This window comes from Ctenopharyngodon idella, chromosome 3 (assembly GCF_019924925.1).
Source record: "Ctenopharyngodon idella isolate HZGC_01 chromosome 3, HZGC01, whole genome shotgun sequence".
NCBI classification, from domain to species: Eukaryota; Metazoa; Chordata; class Actinopteri; order Cypriniformes; family Xenocyprididae; genus Ctenopharyngodon; species Ctenopharyngodon idella.
The window spans coordinates 17285390-17297793 of NC_067222.1; the positions used below are offsets into that span (position 1 = coordinate 17285390).

The 12404-nt window shown below is 40.0% G+C and overlaps 3 protein-coding genes and 1 pseudogene across 7 annotated transcripts in view; all 4 read right to left on the minus strand.

Annotated features, from left to right (window-relative positions):
- Window positions 1–12404, minus strand: part of LOC127508114 (obscurin-like) — a 536232-nt gene that overhangs the window by 423369 nt on the left and 100459 nt on the right. The window lies entirely within an intron of this gene.
- LOC127508155 (CXADR-like membrane protein) overlaps window positions 1–12404 on the minus strand; it is a 252545-nt gene that overhangs the window by 50799 nt on the left and 189342 nt on the right. The window lies entirely within an intron of this gene.
- The window catches only part of LOC127508124 (endonuclease domain-containing 1 protein-like), a 39386-nt gene that overhangs the window by 3427 nt on the left and 23555 nt on the right, over window positions 1–12404 (minus strand). The window lies entirely within an intron of this gene.
- Window positions 109–4870, minus strand: LOC127508210 (GTPase IMAP family member 4-like; annotated as a pseudogene).

Genomic DNA, 12404 nt, shown 5'->3' on the forward strand with positions numbered 1-12404 from the left:
ACTGTATATAAACTGATGACTTTTGAGTAACAAGCTGAAGCAATCAAGAAATCCAGATTTGCTTTTACCTAGTAACAGAAGTGTAATGATGGGTCGGCAGAGCGGGGATCCATTTGCAAGCTTTATTAAGAACAGTATTTACACAGGTAGACAGGGGCAGAGGCAGGAACATAAACAAGGACAGGCAATGGTCGAGGCAGGCGGCAGACAAACAGAATCAGGGTACAGGCAAGGATCAGGGCAGGCAGCAAACAATCACAGTCCAGGAAACAGGCAAAGATCAGGGCAGGCAGCAGAGAATCACAAAGAATAAACAATCCAACCGGAAACCAGGAAACAGTCCACAAGAAAACGCTTAGAAATGATCACAACAGCAAATCAAGACTTCGCAATCAGGTGGTGTGTGTGTGAGTCCTTTATAGTCCAGGTAGTGTGCTAAACTGTATGTGGCAACAGGTGATTGGTGTGTAGTGTGCATGTGATTGGCAAGGAGAATTATGGGAAATGGAGTCCAGGAACTGACAGGAACAGACAGTGATCGTGACATAATGCCTCCCTTCCGGAAGGTGCGTCCTCGCGGCGTAAATGGCACAGCTAGGGAGGGGGGGTGGGTACATTGGAGACCTGTTGGCAGACGGGAACGGGGTCTCCAATGCAGGTCCAGGAACTCGGGCAGCCATGGCGGGTCAGGTGCCACGGGCGGCCACGGCGGGTCAGGTGCCACGGGCGGCCACGGCGGGTCAGGTGCCACGGGCGGCCACGGCGGGTCAGGAGTGTCGGGAGGCCACGGCGGGTCAGGTGGCTTGGGCGCCCACGGCAGGTCAGGTGGCTTGGGCAACCACGGCAGGTCAGGTGGCTTAGGCGGCCACGGTAGGTCAGGTGGCTTGGGCGACCACGGCAGGTCAGGGTCCGTAGCTGGCCACAGCAGTTCACAGGCGGTTGAAGGCCGTGGGCGTGTAAGGTCCCCACCCGCAAGCTCAAGTAATTCGGAGGCCGCTGATGATCGCGGCCGTGCAGGGTCCCCACCCACAAGCTCCCCACCCTCAGGTATATGGCCCCCCCCAAAAAAATTCTTGGGGAATTCAACAGAGGCCGTGGCGGTTTCATGGGTAAGGAGCTCAAGCGACGCCGGTAGGGCAGAAAGCTTGGGTGGCGCCGGCAGGGCAGACCAAGGGGGCTCCGTGACCATATCAGGGAGAGCGGGCTGCTCGGTGACGGCCTTCGCGGGTGAATCAGGGAGAGCAGGCTGCTCTGGGACGGCAGCGGGCTGCTCTGGGACGGCAGCGGGCTGACAGACTGGTCCAGGGTCGAAAGAGCTTGAGTGCGACCTCCAGGCACGCAGGACCGCCAACACGTTGAAGGTGAAGACAGCCCTCTTAGCCATGACAGGACTGACAGGAAGAGCATGCAGGGTTGGAGCGGACTCCCGGGCTGGAGCGGGCTCTGGAGCGGACTCACTGGCTGGGACGACCCCTATGTTCACAGACACTGGCGGGGCGGCCATCTTGCCCGTGGGCACTGGCAAAGCGGCCATCTTGTCCATAGCATCCCGAGAGTTTGAGTGCGTCGCAACCGGCGAGCTTGAGGGCGTCGCAACCGGCGAGCTTGAGGGCGTCGCAACCGGCGAGCTTGAGGGCGTCGCAACCGGCGAGCTTGAGGGCGTCGCAACCGGCGAGCTTGAGGGCGTAGCGGCCAGCGGGCTTGAGTGCGAAGCGGCCGGCGGAGGCTTAGGAATGCCAGCCCCTCGTGCTGAAGTCAGCGGTGGATCAGCCACACTGGAACGCAACCCACACCGCTCCCAAACAGATCCAGAGACGTGATGTAGATCTAGAAGATCAGTGGAGATGGGACGTGACTCGGGAAGTTTAACTTGGTCTTGACTTGGCATTGTAGTAGTGGTGGCCGCCATTTTGTGAGTATCATCTGGCGCGGCAGCCATTACACGACCAGACGAGGTGTCGCATTCCTCCGCGACACCCACAGTAAAGGGAGAGCCCACATTCAATAAAGCATAATCCAGAAACTGACTTAGAGATGAACGGGGTCCCTCACGAATGAGTTGTTTTTTTAAGTGGCAGGTTAACACCCTCACAGAAAAAGTCTATGAGCACGCAGTCCGGCAGATCTGACCAATAAGCAATGTTCAAATATTCCGTGATATAATCCTCTATCGATCGTGTGCCCTGCGTGAGTCCTAATAACAATTGTGCAATGTTCCTACCGGGCCATTGTTCTTCAGGAAAGCCGCTGGATCCATGTGTCGGCGAAGTCTTCTGTAATGATGGGTCGGCAGAGCGGGGATCCATTTGCAAGCTTTATTAAGAACAGTATTTACACAGGTAGACAGGGGCAGAGGCAGGAACATAAACAAGGACAGGCAATGGTCGAGGCAGGCGGCAGACAAACAGAATCAGGGTACAGGCAAGGACCAGGGCAGGCAGCAAACAATCACAGTCCAGGAAACAGGCAAAGATCAGGGCAGGCAGCAGAGAATCACAAAGAATAAACAATCCAACCGGAAACCAGGAAACAGTCCACAAGAAAACGCTTAGAAATGATCACAACAGCAAATCAAGACTTCGCAATCAGGTGGTGTGTGTGTGAGTCCTTTATAGTCCAGGTAGTGTGCTAAACTGTATGTGGCAACAGGTGATTGGTGTGTAGTGTGCATGTGATTGGCAAGGAGAATTATGGGAAATGGAGTCCAGGAACTGACAGGAACAGACAGTGATCGTGACAAGAAGGGTCTGCTGAATTATAAATATGAAGAATCAATCATACTGTAGAAAAATGATTCAATGAATCATGTCACATTTGCGATGCTCCTATTCTGTAACAACTGTTGTATTCTTTTGCTGGTGGGATTCTCTCTGAAACTGGTCGGCCGTGATTAAAGCATGTTCAAAGGTATTGTCTGGAGTCTGTCTAGTTAGAGGAACACTAGAGACCTTATTCCCACGTGATAGTGTGCTGTTCTCTCTACATGTTTGCTCTATGAGTGTGAATACAGATAAACACAAGCCAAACTCTGTTCAAGAGCCAGGATATGAGCGTCTTGATCCTTTAATGATTCAACATGCAGTGCAGTTTAACATGGGCAGAAACGCCGGCCATTGAACAGAGTAAAAATCCAATGCTTTCGACAGGGTTTAGGAGGAGGATTGACTCAGATGCAACATAAACAGAAGTCGAGCGTTCGCTGTGCCATGAGCTCGTGGAAACACGGCAGAATAAAAGTCCTCACATAGGAACCTACACAATAACCGTGGTAAAAGTCCCTGGTAAAATTTGCATTCCAGGGACTAAATATCATGTTATTTGTGATTGCTTCAATCTGCGGACATGAAAAACAACCCGTGGCTACAGTGTTAAAGTAGCCCAATTCCACAGAAAAAAATGGGACTTAGCAACACTGGGTCAGGTGACTATAATTCTTAGGCATCTTAGCTACACTTAGGTGTCAACTAATGTGGTCAGAGTATGAATTTATATATATTTGCATAGATTTTATTGAGGTGAAGATCAGAAGGAATGTTGAAAGATACAGAACAACTTACTGAAATGAATCATGTCTCATAATCAACCACAGAAAGACATCAATAAAACAGCTAAGTGTGCGATTGAAATGCTTACAACTCAGTTTTATGCCCTGTATAATCTTAGAAAACTTATAAAAATCGAGATCAGAATTAGTTCTGATGCTCACGTGTCCACTGTTGGCTCAGTGCACACACTGTCGAGACTCCTCTAATAACCTCCAGTATATTTTCTGCCATTCAGTTTGAGTGACCTCTTCATGCTGCTGTTTCAACTTCTTCACTTTCTCATCTAACTTCTGCTTCTGAATCTCCTGAATGTGTTTCTCTGTTCCCTCAAACATGTCATTGGTGAAGTGCGTCCCTCCATTCTCTTCCACCATCTTCTCTATTTTACTGATCAGATCTCTGAACTGTGGGAAACTGGCAGACTCATTACCTAAACAGCTGTCTGTTCTGAAGTTCTTTAAGATCTCGATTACCATTCTGCAGAAACTGCTCAATGGTTTTCTTTTCCTTCTCTTACTGATCATTGTGAGTGAAGATGACCAACACTTCTTTGAGCTGCTCTATTGTGTTTTTCTCCTCCTCAGTGAATCGACCCACTTTAATCACAATAATAAAAGTATGTGGTCCAGGAGAGGCGTAAGTTATGCATTTCACTATTTCAGTTTTAACCTCTTCATTATTGAGTTCATTATCATGAAGTCAAGGTGTGTTGATGACTGAGATCTGTTTACCCATCCTCTGTGTAGTTTCTTCTGTAGTTCGGCCGTCGGGCAGTTTTTGTTCGTCGGCCGACTAAGTTTTCTCAGTGTGTTCTGCACCGTCGGCTGAAGTTGGTCCTCGTCTGCTTTTTTCCGGCCGATTCGAAATGTTGAATCGGCGTCGGAGCTCGTCGGTCCGTCGGGCCATCTGATCATTCTGATTGGCTGTTCAGCTACTGCCACCTGCTGGTACGGAAAGGCATTTCATCTTGCGCAGGCGCAGAACGGACGTGCTACTTGGCCGTCGGGTGTCGAGCGTCGGTTTGGTGTGTCAGGGCAACTTTGGACATAGACACTGCCGACATGAGCCAACCCCGCAGTCTGCTTTCGTCGCCACTAGTTCGTCGGCGTCGGCTTGGTGTGTTCCTGCCTTTACCGACACTGTTTTGTTTGAGACTTTGAACTGACTAAACATTTGAACAGATTTCTGCCGACGATGGCGTTTCCAGAGGCACTTTTCCCAGATCGAGTTTTTCCCAGCAGAAACAGCCTGAGGTCTTTCCTCTCAGGAATCTGATACTCCTGTGAAACTTCATCTGTTGAACTTTCTCCTGAAACTACAACACAACAATCTGATTAAATACAACCTTCTCCAACAGCTCTTCTCTTTTAACATCAGCGATATTTATATATCAGGCATTTGCAGATGTTCTTAAAGGGGTCATGAAATGCATTTTTAAGTTACTTTGTAATGTTTCCTGGGGTGCACTTATAATCTTAGTATGTTTTTGTTTTTTTATCAAGAAATGGTCATAATTTTTAAATAAAACGCTGATTTTAGTCCTCTGATTTGAGCGCTCTTTTTGAAGGGGCGTGTCTCTGTGAGACTTCAGTGTAAACGCCCACTACTGTGATTGGCTGACATCTTCGCATATAAAATAGCAAAGTATTACATGTGTAACTCTCTAAAACTTTTGATTCTCCAATTCATGACCTCTTATAACTAATAAGAGCCCCTCATAGATATTGGTGCCTGACATATGATGAACCCAGGGGACTCAAACTCATTTTCTGTCCGGGACACATCAGTGCTCCTCAATATCGAAGACCAATTTTGTTACTCATTACAGTAGCTCTAATTCAGACTATTGTTGTCTTTATTAAGAATGAGCTGCTCTGAAAGCAGAAGGTATTATAACTAAAGAACGTGTTTTGCTCGAGTCACTTGTAATTAATTATCATAATTACAATATGGCAATTGTACAATATTACAAACGTGCACTACTCTTACTCGGTTTCCGTTCACTGATATCCTCTACGTTTAGTGCTCCCTCTAGTGGTGGCGCCAAGCAAAGCGACTTTACAAAAACTTTAGACATTTTTAATGATTTATTGGAAAATGAAGCAGTATTTTCAAATTGTTAGGATTGTGATTAAACTGACTTAATGTTAAGCAAGAATGTTCATGCAGTCTGCATTTTAGGCAAATTAAGAAAATGTTTATCATTTCCACGCCTGTTGAAGTGATGAACTGTAAAACTCGTGGTTGTTTTCAGAGATGGTAACAGACGTTTATATTGTGTGGCCTGTGCTAAAACTTTCATCCTCTGTAGCACCAGTGCAAAAACAGTTCACGTACAGCCCTGCGTGACCCAACTCATCATGTGTTACTGAGATCGTTCACACAGAACAACTTACAATTGATTTCAGTCTCCTTGCTGTTGCTCCTCTTCATCTGCTCCATGATATATTTCCCTCCGTTCTCCATCATCATTCCTTCAAACTTCTGCAGTAGTTCTTGTATCTGATCGTCTGATTTACTCTTGTTATTGAAACAGTGAAACTTTCCTCCACATTCAGTCACCAGTCGCTGTAGATCTGCATGATTTTGTAGATATTGATCAATGGTTTCATCCTCTTCCTCCAGTTCATCTCCATGAGTGAACAGAATCATGATGTACTTCTGAACTTCAGGAGAAAATAAACACTTAATGAAATCCAGGATCTCTTTTCCCACAGGTTTCTCTAGAGGAAGAACTGAACTGAGACCTGCTGAACATCCAGAGACCAGCTGCTCTTTCATCATCTCCAGCTTCTCTTTATCCAGTAGATCTGGACAATCATGTTTCCCAGATGAGCTTTTCCCAGAACCATTCCTGCCCATCAGAAGAATCCGGATCATCTGGACCAGCTGACATCTCTGAAAGAGAGAGATAATATGGGATATGAATATAAATATAATGTATTGTCAGTGTATGATTTGATGTGCTGCTGCTTTTGTCAAAGATTTTTGCCTTTTTCTTGTTGTTTTGCAATGAAACCCACCAGTCACCATATTTATAATCAAACCATCATATAATAAAATATCATATTTATTGTTATTACTGTACTTCTATTTTAATTAATTTTGGGATTTCCTTCAATGCTTTCAGAATCTTTACTTTTTAAAATATTTTTTTTTACATAATAATTTTGCTTTTTAATAAAATTGTGTATCATTTTTACATTTTAATGACAGTATATTTATTGAACAAAAATTAATTCTTTAAACAGAAAGTAGTGAAAACTTTGCTATAGTGATTGTATTGAAAAAGTATTACCTTAGACATCATCAAAAACATTATTTAGCTTAAGTATTTAGTACTGTGTGTATTTTGCCCCGTGTGTCTGTGTGGTAAAAGACCCCATCACCACCTTCACATTCATGAGATTTTTAAACCAAATAAACCACTTGATGTGAATATTACATGAATATCAACTGTCAGTTTCGCAAGATCAGCTTCTTCCTTTTCTTGGACTCTCACATGTGCTGCTGAGTCAAATCTCGCTCTAGTATTTCAAAATTTCCCGCCTCTAGAATCATCACGCAGCTCATTGGCTCTCGCGTGCTCCTTCCTTGTGTTTGAATGACAAGCGCGCCTTCACGAGTGACTCAAGATCAGATTTTACAACTTAAATTCTGCACTCAACTTCACACAGAATTATTGTACTTTCTGTGTAAAGAAAGTTTAAAGTTAAGAGTCAGTAAAGCACAGATGTGTGAGATCAGGTGATTGATCCTCTCGATCTTCAGTTCTCCTCAAACCAGCAACAGATCCTGGATTATATCAAGAGTTTATTGGATTTACATCATGATTCTGTTCACATGTGGAGATGAACTGGAGGATCTGGATGAAACACGCGTGGAAAGTTTCAAGAAGTACTGCAGAAGATTGAAGGAAATGAAGGGAATTTTATCATGGAACACATGAAAAGGAGGGACAGCAGAGACACACTTGCTGATTGTAAGTTGTTTTGTTGTTGTAAAAGTATGGCTGTTTTTTCGCTAAAAGCTGTTTGCTATTTTGCTGTTGGAAATCGTTCAGACAAATGACTAGAAATCTCTGATGTTAGTGAATGTGGAGTGTTATAAATGAGCGGCCGCGTGCACGAGGTTAGTCATTTGCATAAAACACGCCCAAACCGTCTCCATATAAGGGCTTTCCGCACAAGCTTTCCTCACAGCCTTTTGTCAAACTTGCCGCTGCGCTCTCGACAAATGCTCGAGCAATGCTAAGTGTGTCTTTCTTAAAACCAGTTCAAACACGATAAACACCTTTTATTCAGATCTAGATCACAGACCTCTCCTTAGACAGATGTGGGTATAACAGGGGCATCGCGAGCCCCGGATGATTTAAATATAGCCCCGAATGTTTTTGGCCTGAAACCCTGTTTTTTCTTTTTTTAATACACCTTATGTCTTTCAATTCATGCAAATTGAACTAAATTATACAAATAATCAATTCCTTTAAAGACATAATATACTATTTTTACCAATAGTTATTCCTAATTTTTCATTCTACTTTTTCTTCCTTTCACTTTTTTTTTTTTTCTTTTGTGGTAATACCCATCACACACGCACACACACACACACACACACACACACACACACACACACACACAAATTAAACATTCACATATTCATATCAAACTCTTATAATGACCCTTAATTCTTAATAAATAATTCAAATAATATTATTTAAACATCAATTAATAATAATATTAAAAATAAATAAAATAATAAATGAATGTTAAATAATATAAAAGAGTAATTAATATATACATTCCTTTAATTTATAGTGCACACTTTCATTTTAGGTGCCCATATCTTTTCAAAATGTATACTTTTGCTCTTAATTTCATTTGTTATCCTCTCCATAGAGTGAACTTTAGAGAGTAAATTCAATCTCTTAAAACTTGGGATTCTTGCCTTCTTCAAAATTATCACTTTAAAAGCTGTAATTCTCAGTATTCTAAATAAATATCTTATACCCAAAACTATATTTTGTATCTTTATTATATTTGATTTCTTAAAAATTTCTTCTATTACTTGAATTACTTCTGTCCAATTTTTTTTTAATTTTTTTATTGTTTTACAAGTGTAAAATATCTTATTGTATTATCTACTCTATTAACTTTACTAACTTTAATCATAAAACGCAACAGAGGGTGGATATCATCTAAAGTTTTTATTTTCATCTCATCCTTTAAATAACTTCTTATTTGAAGATAATTGTAAAATAATGTCTTAGACAATACATGTTTTTTCCTTATACTCTCAAATGTCTCCATCTCATTGTGTCCATAAATTTGATAAAAGTCCTTTTCTAGCCCAGACCTTAAATACATCATCAAGAGTATTTGGTTTAAAATCTGGATCTCTTGATATTTCTCTTAAACAAACCATTTCATGATCACTAATATTCACTTTGCAAATTCTTCTCCAACATTTAAAAGTTTCACCTATATGATAATAACCAGTGACCCAGTTTCCATACACTATCACATTTCCACTTAGATGCGTTATCTGCTTGCATCCAGCTCAAGATTGGCTTAATCTGGGCTGTGTAATAGTAATACTCCAATGGCAATGATAAACCCCCATTTTCTTTACTATTCTGTAACACCTTAAGTTTATAGGTCTATAGGATGAGCATTAGGGTCTTTCCCTTCCTTTAATGTTACGGTTATAATTGATGAGTTCCATGTTTGTGGCCACTCATCCTGTTCTAAACCCCACACAATATTGGGGACAACAATTTATTGAATTCCTTATAAAATTCATTTGTAAATCCATCACTCCCTGGACATTTTTCTGTTTTACTTTTTTAATAACTCTTAAAATCTCTTCTTCTGTTGTTGGAGAGGTCAGCCCTTTATTTTGTTGACTTTTAATTGTAGGACGATTCAAGGAATTCAAATACGTTTTAATTTTACTTGTATCCAAACATTCAGAATCTGGTTTATAAAGAGACTGGTAATAATCCCTAAAACACAAAACCATTTCTAGCTTTCCCTTTCCTTCAATTTAGCCTTCATCCCGTATACTCATTATTGCAGATTTTTCTTTTTGTTTTTTATTTAAATGCTAGCCTTCTTAAAGATTTTGCACTATTATCATAATATTTCTGTCTAATATACATTAAATTCTTCTCAATTTCTGCAATTGCTATTTTATCTAAACTTCTTTACATTCTTTAACTCTTCATAAACCTTATTTTTATCATGCTTTTCTTGTAAATTTTTTGTTTATTTTCTAAGTTTAACTTCTCTTTTTGACTTTGTTTCTTTTTCCATGAAAAAGATATGCATATGCTATTTTTCCCCCTCTCATTGTGGCTTTAGCTGCCTCCCACAATATAACTGGTGTCACTTCTAAAGCCTGTGGTAAGGGAAAATACTTAATCTTAGTTCAGAGCTGTCTCTGACTAGTGATTGTTGAAATCTGTATCTCCCTACACACACACACACACACACACACACACACACACACAGCACGTGAGGGATATCCTAGAATATCTCTAAGAGTTGCGCACAACAGCAATCAATCAAGAAAATGGCAAATAAAAAATGTCATCTTTATTTTTGCCAGAACTCCCAGAAGAAATGCAACTTTTAGCGGTTCTGAAGCTCTGTTGAAAACTATGGAGTAAAACAAACTTTTACCTGCTTAAATTAAAAAACGCATTGACATTTAATGACTTTAATCGGGTTTCCTTATTTACATTTGCCTGATTTCAACGCTGGGGAAATGCATGAAGCAAAAGCCTGAAAGGAAATAGCTTCACAAGCCCTAAATACAATATATCTAGATCTAAATCCGGAAGATATCGTCAAGCTCTAAAAGAAGTTAAAGCACTAAGACATAACAATATATTAAATTGATCAATGACATTTAAAATCCAACAAAAGGAGGGATATTATTGCTATTCAAATGTAATAACGAATCTAACTTTCCTCATGTCAGTGTTGACAGTGTCAAAGATGGCAGTAAAGATCTTAAAATATATTGTTTTGTGTCAAGATGCACACCACTAAGTTCTGTCTTTGAAACCAGGCCTTGAAGAGAGTTAATGGGCTATTTATTTATTGATCACGTTTACACTTAAACATTTTAATATTCTGGACTAAATCATGCCCTCGACGTTGACTGAAAATGTCCTGATTCTTTATTATAGTTTGGTAACATTTACAATAAGGTTTCATTTGTTAACATGAACAACAGGCCTACTTCTAAAGCATTTGTTCATCTTAATTTCAACATTTACTAGTGCTCTATTATAATCAAAAGTTGTATCTGATAATATTATTTAATGGATCTGAGCTAACATGAACTATATGAACATTTTCCAGAGGTGTAAAGTACTTGAGTAAATGTAATTAGTTACTGTATTTAAGTGTCTTTTTGGCTACTTTGTAGTTGTACTGAGTATCAAAGATATTGTCAACTTTTACTCTCTACATTTTTGAGCAAGTAAATGTACTTTTTACTCCACTACATTTGTGATGAGTAATGCAATTACACATTACATTTTTCATGGCAGCTAACTTTTTCTACAGCAGTTTGTTTCTGATATAAAGAAGCTATATCGCTATCTAAGGGCATTGAAGATACTATATCTTGTGCGTTTTGACTTCACTCCCTCAAAACTTGTCAACAAGGAAACTTTACACGAATGTGAGTGCATTAGCAGGCAGTTGCTGATCGCAGGCTGAGGCGCAAACCAGCACATACAGTAGACTTTGACTTTTTAATTTTACTTAACATTGTTTTATTTATCTGCTATATTGACAAGACCGTTTTGAAGGATATTGGTTTACTTATGATCTTTCTGTGCACTTGAGCTTAACTGAGACTTGAGAGTTTGTAGACGTTTAAAAAGTTGTTGTGTCGACCTTGATTTATTGCAATATTGAGGTGTTTTATTTTGATTTTCGAAAATAAACTTGATTTCTCATCTTACAAATCAAACTGTTTCTTATTTTCACAGTCATGTCTCTCAGGACTAGTGCATCTCTGAGCCTACATTTAGCATGAGTAAAATACGTAAGTACCGTTAAAATCAGATACTTTAAGACTTTTACTCAAGTCGTATTGGAATTGGTTACTTGTAACTTGTAGTGGAGTCATTTTCAATGTAAAGTATCAGTACTTTTACTCAAGAATGGTTTTCAGGTACTCTTTACACTTCTGATATTTTCATTAACTAATGTTAAATAACAAGGCCTACTGTATAAATGTATTGCTCATTGTTACTTAATACATTAACAAACATTACCATTAACAAGCAAACATTGCCACCCCCATTGACGCATATTTTGCCCCGTTTAGTAAATCTGGCGCTAATACTTTTATTGAACAAGGACACATTAAATTGATCAAAAGTGACAGCAAAGACATTAAGTTTACAAAAGATTTCTATTTCATTAATTGCTGTTCCTTGTAACTTTCTATTCTGTTCTGGTCTCAGCTGTGATAATAAGAAATGTTTCTTAAACATCAAATAAGACATTACAATGATTTCTGAATAATAATTCACAATATTACTGTTTTGCTGTATTTTGATCAAATAAATGCAGCCTTGGTGAGCATAAAAGACATAACAATAAAAAAATCTTACTACCCCAAACTTTTGAATGATCTTGTATGTTTCTGAATGGCGCACGTGACATTCAACCAGAGAACCTCTTTTATTAATCAGAATCAGAAAGAATCAAAAGGAGCTTTATTATGTTTGCACACACAAGGAATTTGTTTTGGTGACAGAAGAAGCTTCCAATGAGACAACAACAGTACACAGATACACAGAATAAGATACACATATGTATATATAATATATTA